Source organism: Triticum dicoccoides, chromosome 2B (genome assembly GCF_002162155.2).
Source record: "Triticum dicoccoides isolate Atlit2015 ecotype Zavitan chromosome 2B, WEW_v2.0, whole genome shotgun sequence".
Lineage (NCBI taxonomy): Eukaryota > Viridiplantae > Streptophyta > Magnoliopsida > Poales > Poaceae > Triticum > Triticum dicoccoides.
The window spans coordinates 228,789,854-228,796,923 of NC_041383.1; positions in this window are offsets into that span (position 1 = coordinate 228,789,854).

Sequence of the window (7,070 nt, forward strand, 5' to 3'; positions counted from 1 at the left end):
GCACTGCAAGTATCCTCCACTCGTATCATGCCCATAACTATGCTGCATCAGGTCCAACCCATATAGCCAAGCCATCACGAAAATACCGGCTTAACATTCTATTTATTCCTCCTTGAAAAAAACATTCCATTTATTACTCCAGTTTTGATTGCGTAACACGCACATCCACGTGCGAGAACATGGATATCGGACGGTGCGGACCAGGCGTAGGGAGTGGGTGCGTTTTGGTCGTATCTCCCTCGGTATGCATTTCGGTTGTATCGCCACCGGTATGCGTTTCGGCCAATCTCCCCCTTTTCAACCACCAGGGCATCAGGATGAGGGCGTGCATTGCGATTGTATCTCTCCCTTTCCAACCATCGGGCATCGAGATCAGGGGGTGCATTTTAGATGTATGTCACGCATCCACAAAGAAGAACACATAATATATGATGCAGACGGGGGCACTGGGATCAGGGGATGCATTTCTGTCATATCTCCCCATTTCTAACCACCGGGGCATCGAGATCGGCGGGTGCGTTTCGGCTATATCTCGCGCATCCACATACAAGAATGTGGATCAGATGATTTGGACCAGGGCACTGGGACCAGTGGGTGCATTTCGGTCGCATCTCCCCTTTCCCACCACCGGGGCGTAGGGATCAAGGGGTGTGTTTCGGCTGTATCTCCCATTTCCAACCACCGGGGCATAGGGATCAAGGGGTGCATTTCTGCTGTATCTCCTTCTTTCCAACCACTAGGACATATGATCAAGGGGTGCGTTTCGGCTGTATCTCCCCCTTTCCAGCCACGGGGACATATGATCAAGGGGTGCGTTTCGGCTGCATCTCCCCCTTTCCAACCACCGGGGCATAGGATCAAGGGGTGTTTTTCGGCTGTATCCCTCAACCACCGGGGCATAGCGTAGCGATCAAGGGGTGCGTTTCGGCTATATCTCCCCCTTTCCAACCACCGGGGCATAGGGATTAGGAGGTGTGTTTCGGATGTATCCCCCAACACCGAGGCATAGCATAAAGATCAAGGGGTGCATTTCGGCGGTATCTCCCACTTCCAACCACCATGGCATTAGATGAGTACTGGCCAAATTTACTATTACGTACACTCCATCATACATTAGCCCGTTTCATGTCATCACTTTCTGACCTTGGTCACTAGAGGCCAGGCCCGGCTGCCTGTATGGTAGTGCTTCCAAAATAACGTTGCAGCCCATGTGCACCATCCAAAACGTGGCCTTGCATGAGGCTTGGCTGCTCTACACTTGTACAATTTTGTATATCTCTCCATCTTATCCTGCATTGCTGATTTGTATCATGAAACTGATGCGTCCTAGGTAGAGTATATCCATCCATCTCTTGCATCGCACTGCTGATGGATATATACGATTCCCGCAAAAAAGAAAATTACGGTGGTTGTTTCCCAGCTATAGTATACTCTGCGTGTTGTGAATAGAAACCTCCAGGTTAACTCTGCAGCCGTATGCCCCCGTCCAAGACGTGACCTTGCCTGAGGCTTGGCCGATGTACACTTGTACCCTTCGTATCTCTCCATCTCTATCTGGAGAAACTGATGCGTTGTACTCCTTCAATTCCTAAATATAAGTTTTTTCTTACAGATTCTAATATAGACTACATACGAAACAAAATGAGTGAATCTACACCCTAAATACGTCTAAATACATCCATATGTAATTCGTATTGAAATCTCTAAAAGATACTGTATTATATTTAGAAACAAAGGGAGTAGCTAGCAGGTGACAACCGTGTAGATAGATGACACAAAATATGTGATGGAGGGGAAGGCGCGCGTCGCTGCACCGGGAACTAATGCGTTGTGTGTATCCTACTCATGCAAAGATTGTTTGTGCTCTCGTTGCACTCGTAGCCCCTTGATGCTACTCCCTCCGTCCCGAAATACTTGTCATCAAAATAAATAAAAGAGAATATAACTAGACGTATTTTAGTTTTAGATACATCCCTTTTTGTCCATTTTGATGACAAGTATTTTTTGACGTAAAAAGTACATTATTAGTCAAATAGAAAACGCCTTTTGCAGAAAAATAAGTCAGTTGCTGCAGACGCCAAAGCACTAACAAAAGCAGATAAAAATTCATGCCAAATCATACCACTAAATCACAACCATTGCCGCCCCCACCAGACCAAACGAAACCCACGCGCACGGTGGCCAAGGGCTCCAAATTAGGCGAGGCATGGCTGTCGAAATAGCGATCGCCGAAGGCCAGACGCACATACAGGTCGAAAGCGTACGGCCAAATCCTGCGTCAGCACTGCCTGCCGCTTTCTGGCATGATCATTTCGGTGATGAGTGACAAGGCAGCTTTCGGGAAAGCTACTTTGCACACACAGCAGCAAGAAACACAAGGCACACAAACAGCTTGCGCAATGCGATTTCCAGCGAGCAGAAGACGCGTGCTCAAATTGATTTCCGTACCTGCACAAAACTTTTCTTCTTCTGAATTTTGTTTCTTCTGCAAAGTTTTTCAGATGATCAGAAGTTCAGAACAAAGAGAAGGGGGTCCCAGCTAGCGTGCAGTGTATCGGAACAGTCAATTAATAGATAAAATCAATAGTAATAAGCTTGCTTCATCAACACCATAAGGAAGAAGAAAATATATAGACTTGCCTGAACTGTATCGGTGAAGATCCATGGATAATGGACTTGATTTTTTAAGCATTTCCTGAGATTTTGATATCTGAGGTAGTTGGGCCAATATCGCCGGCTGGTGGTACAGCCAGCCGTACGGCTGAGTTGGATCTCGGATCGGCCTAGGGCTCCTAACCTTCTTATCCTCTTATCTTGCCGCTTATCCCTTTCCCCGTTGGTGTTGAACCGCAAATCACCTTTCCCGTCCCAAAAAAGAAAGGCCTGCCCTATGGTGATGCCGGGGACGATGCAAGTCTAGCACGATACACAGTAGGCTCTTCACTTCCATCTCTCTGGTTCTTCCCAGAAAAGCAACCTCCTCATCCACATTTCTGGATACCTTCCCATGGCCTTTTCCATGGCCTACTTACTATACATGCTCTTGCCACCTAGCTCGAAGCCCATTGGTCAGGCATGCCACAAGAAGGAAGTTAGGTCAGTGGCTGCACTGCACTTCCTGTTGAAATTTGCTAGTGGGCTTTTGGCCCAAAGCCCAACTAAAATTCTGAAATTCTCTTGGCCCATTCATGCACACATGTGAGTGGAGTGAGTGAGGTTAAAGTTTAGTTCCACCTCATAAGTTGAGAGAGAGTTGCACCTCTTTATAAGGTGAGCTCTCCTACCACTTGTATGAGCATGAGAAGAGGAGACCTACACGCGCGCTCCTCCGCCTCGCCTCGTCACGACGCGATTGCGCCGCGGGTTGCGGGATTGAGCCGAGCCAAGGACAGAGCTATGCACGTTGTCTATATTTTTGCTGCTCGGGAAAAATTAATGAGTCATAAATTAATAACGGAAATGTTAACGCCCACACGTGTGGCATGGCGTCAACTCGACCACACGCGCTTATCGCCGTCCACTGCATTTCGCACGAATCTTGACACGATGCTGGGATTTCGGACTGCCACGTAGGACTAGCGAAGTGTGTGGCGTGTATGCCACTTCGCCCGCACGCCGTTTTGCCCCGACGACAACGGTTTTCATAGTCAGCGCGTGCGGTGGAACTGCCATCTCGCCCGCACACTATCTCGAACGCAGTGGTTGCCATATTGCACGACTCGCCACTCACCCCTCCCCGCACTGGTGATCTCTCGCTCCCTCCCCATTTACTCCCCAACCCACCCATTCTGCAGCGGTTCCAATTGATTCGGGAGGAGTCGAGAGGAGAAGGCGGCGGCGGTGGCGGAATAGTCGACGGCATTCGCGGCAGTTGTTGGGATTCGCCGGCCGGGGACGTCGTCGCCGGAGCAGCTGCAGGCCGAAGGTAAGCCTTCCGCCGTGGTCACACCCATTCCCCCGCGATTCATATCCCCTTTATGTGCTTGCTCGATTTCCCATCGGGATTTCTCGAGATCCCGACGTTTTCCGCGGTGCGCATGTGTTGCCGCCGGCGAGGAGTCGGTTATTTTGCTCACCCTCCCCGCACGGTAGCTTGTTATGGTCTCGTCGCCGTCTCTCTCGCCGTCAAGCCGGCGAGACTCGCCGATTCCCCAACCGCATGTGCTCTCGCAACTGCTTTTTGGGATGGCGATGTTGATGCTGTTTAGTTCATTATGTTGCTCCTGAAATGCTATTGCCGTCAGTGTCGAGGCGTTTGTGTTGATGAAATTGATGTTATGCTAGTTGTGGACGAACCCTAGATCTATTTCAGGCGCATTCCAGAGTTTTGAGAATGATTGCCATGACAATTTGAAACAACTGCCATCACTGATGGCAACTGATTTCTGAAATTACTGTGTCAGTTGCCTTGTCAGTGGTGCATTTTAGGCGCATGTCAGATTGTATGAGAATGAAAGTCAAGTCAATTCCAATATCTACCACCTTTGATGGCAACTAATTTTTGAAACAACTGTTTCAGTTGCCATGTAATTGGTACGACAATGTTACTGTTTGGTTTTGTTTGAATCTACTTTTTAGGTGCATTTCAAATTGTTTGAGAATGATTGTCATGGCAATTTCAACAACTACCACCACTGATGGCAACTGATTTTTGAATCAACTGAGTTAGTTGCCATGTAGTGGTGCATCTTAGGCACATTTTCAGAGTGTTTGAGAATGAAAGTCATGCGAATTTCATCAACTGCCACATCTGATGGCAATTAATTTCTAAAACAAATGTGTCAGTTGCCATGTCAGTGGTACAGTAATGTTACTGTTTGGTTTTTGTTGGATGCCGTTTTAGGTGCATTTCAAAGTGTTTGAGGATGATTGTCATGGCAATTTTAACAACTGCCACCACTGATGGCAACTGATTTTTGAAACAACTGTGTCAGTTGCCATGTCAGATGGAGTGCCTTTTATCTGCCACAACTAGTTGTTTTGTTAACATGGAAACATGAATCTAGCATATGTCTGCCCCTATTTTTGAAGTACCCTCTAGTTAACTGCCACCACTGATGGCAACATGAATCTAGCTGCATTGCAGTTTGACACTTGCAGACGACAACTGAATCATTTAAGAAGCAGAGACATGTGTTGTTGCCATGTATCTGCATTTTTTTGCTCTCCCACTTTGGCTACATTTCTGTCTTTTTAATACGTGTTGCTCCATTTGATGTGTGTTTTTTGTTGCTACTGTAGCACAATGGCTCGCGGCGACCATCAGGACGATGACGATGACTTCATGGAGGTACCGCCACGGAATCGTGCGACCGGTCGGTCAAAAGCTGGTGATGAGGTCACCCCCCACAGGTGTGCTTGTTGTAGTCGCTTCAACGATTGCCACCCCCGACACTAATTCTTCATTGTTTGTGGCATCATCGGCGACCTGCTGTTGTGATGTCCCTCCCGTGTGCTCAAAGGTACCCGAATGAGATGCCCCCGCGCTGCCGTTTAGTGTAGTTGGAGGTCCTGCAGAAAAAAAGAAAAAAAGGCATGCATTTAATCTTCGTTTGAATGGCAGTTTTGTTTCATAACCGAAAAAACCATCTGCATTCGATTTCTGGCATGACATCAATCATAGTGTGCAGAATAATCCGGTTTGTTCACATTTTGGCACCCACAATTTTTTCTATACATGTCAACGACATTTTTTATTATGCATGGCAACCATAGTTGATAGTACATGGCAACCATAGTTGATTGTCCATGGCAAATGCAGTTGATAATACATGGCAACTGCAGTTGATTATCCATGGCTATTGTAGTTCATCAGACATGGCAACCACAGTACATCAGACATGGCAACCACAGTTGATCACACATGGCAACCACAGTTGATCACACATGGCAAATGCATTTCACTACACATGGCAAATGCATTCATATCATACACGACAAACTACACTTTTTGCGAATACAACACACAAGCAGCAATGTCACATATAATTCCTCTGATGTTGCATTGTCAACAGAATCACTTCATACTACTCACCTGTGTTTGACGTCGATGGCAGGTACCCGATTGCTGACGGTTGCCACGTGCTACATGACGGTCCTGCGTTTCCACCATAAAACTTGTAAGTATTTTCCATCTCTTCAAGTCTTTTTTTCATCTTTTCGGCAAAAGCTGAATGGTTTTATTGATACGTGTTACCTTGATTTGCCACATTGGCTACTTGAAATTGGTCGAACGTACATCCATCAGCGTTAGCGCCCCGTGTTTGAACTTGCCAAGTCACCCCTGAGTTTGACCCTACGAAAAAGTAACATGATAGGACATAAGTACAATACCATTCCCCCACGCCCCCCCATAACATGACAATTGTCCCTTTTTTTGATCATTTACCGTACCCATGCTCACATACTGCTCTAAAAGTGGCAGCAACGGTCCCGCGGAAATGAGTTGACTGTACTCTGATGCATCCCAAGGTTGCATTGCCAAGTTTTGAGAAAACCAATGATCTGCGCCATCTTTTTGATTCATTCTTCCGCCTCTTTTCCCATTGTGTTTTTCAGTCACTGCACAAACAAGAGACACATGAAACTGCATTTTCTGCTGATTTTTTTGTACATACAAGAAAAACACGACAATCCCATCACAATTATTGCGTAGACAACCAATTACATGATGGCAAATATGATATGCACGTTTGTTATCCCATTTTCTAAAATCTGGATGCCAAGTGTCGTTTTTGAACTGATGGCGACGAGCAACACAGTAAGATGGCAACTGACTAAACACCATGGTGGCCACTAACTGCAAAGACAGGTGGCAACCAACGTAAAAATTGAACGGTAACTAGTTCTCTCTATTCCGATTGCCACCCAAATCCATCCCATCCATTCCTTCCATGCTTCTAGTGAACACTAGATCCGTGTGGCAATTGCCATATAGTTGTGGATGTAGTTGCCCGCTTCGTGGGCAATCAGAAAGTTCAACTAGTAGGGGTGGAAATAGGACCAGAAAGACGATGAGATCGGAGATCGACCTGCTCCTCTTTTGTCTGTCGCCGCGGGCTCGTCGATCG